Consider the following 664-nt stretch of genomic DNA (forward strand, 5'->3'; position numbering starts at 1 on the left):
ACCCGGGGGAATTTTTACCCACCCTAACCCCCCAAGCCCCAACCCCCCCCTTACCACCCCAACACCAAAAACACCCCCCACAACCACAACAACCAATAACACCCAAAACACCCCCCACACCAACCCAACACCTACCCAAAAACCCCAACCAACCACCCATCCCCCAACCCCATTACCCAAAACCCCAAACACACCCAACAAACATAACCCCCCTTTTACCCCCCGGGCCCCACACCCACCAAAAACCCCCAACAATACCCCAACCCCCCGGGACCATTTTTCCACCCTCCCACACCCATACCCCACAACAATTTTTCCCCAAAAAAAAAAATAAACCACCAAAAGCCACCCACCCTACCTTTTCACAAAAACACCAAAACAATAACAAACAAAACAAACCAAACCCAAGGAAACACCACCCCAGAACCCCTCCCCAAAAACCCCCAAAAACACACCCAACATTTCAATTAAACCCCAAACCCCCCAAAACCAAACCCAAAAAAACCACTTCCTTACCCCAATTCCCGAAAAATTCACTCCATTTTTTGGGGGTTGGGAAAAAAACATCCAAAAAATTATAGGAAAATTTTAAAAGTTTATAGGGGGAAAAAATCCCCCCTTTTTTTTAACCAATTTCCAATTTTAGGCCTTAAATGGGGGCCCC

The sequence above is a fragment of the Penaeus monodon genome, chromosome 33 (genome assembly GCF_015228065.2).
Source record: "Penaeus monodon isolate SGIC_2016 chromosome 33, NSTDA_Pmon_1, whole genome shotgun sequence".
Taxonomy (NCBI): domain Eukaryota; kingdom Metazoa; phylum Arthropoda; class Malacostraca; order Decapoda; family Penaeidae; genus Penaeus; species Penaeus monodon.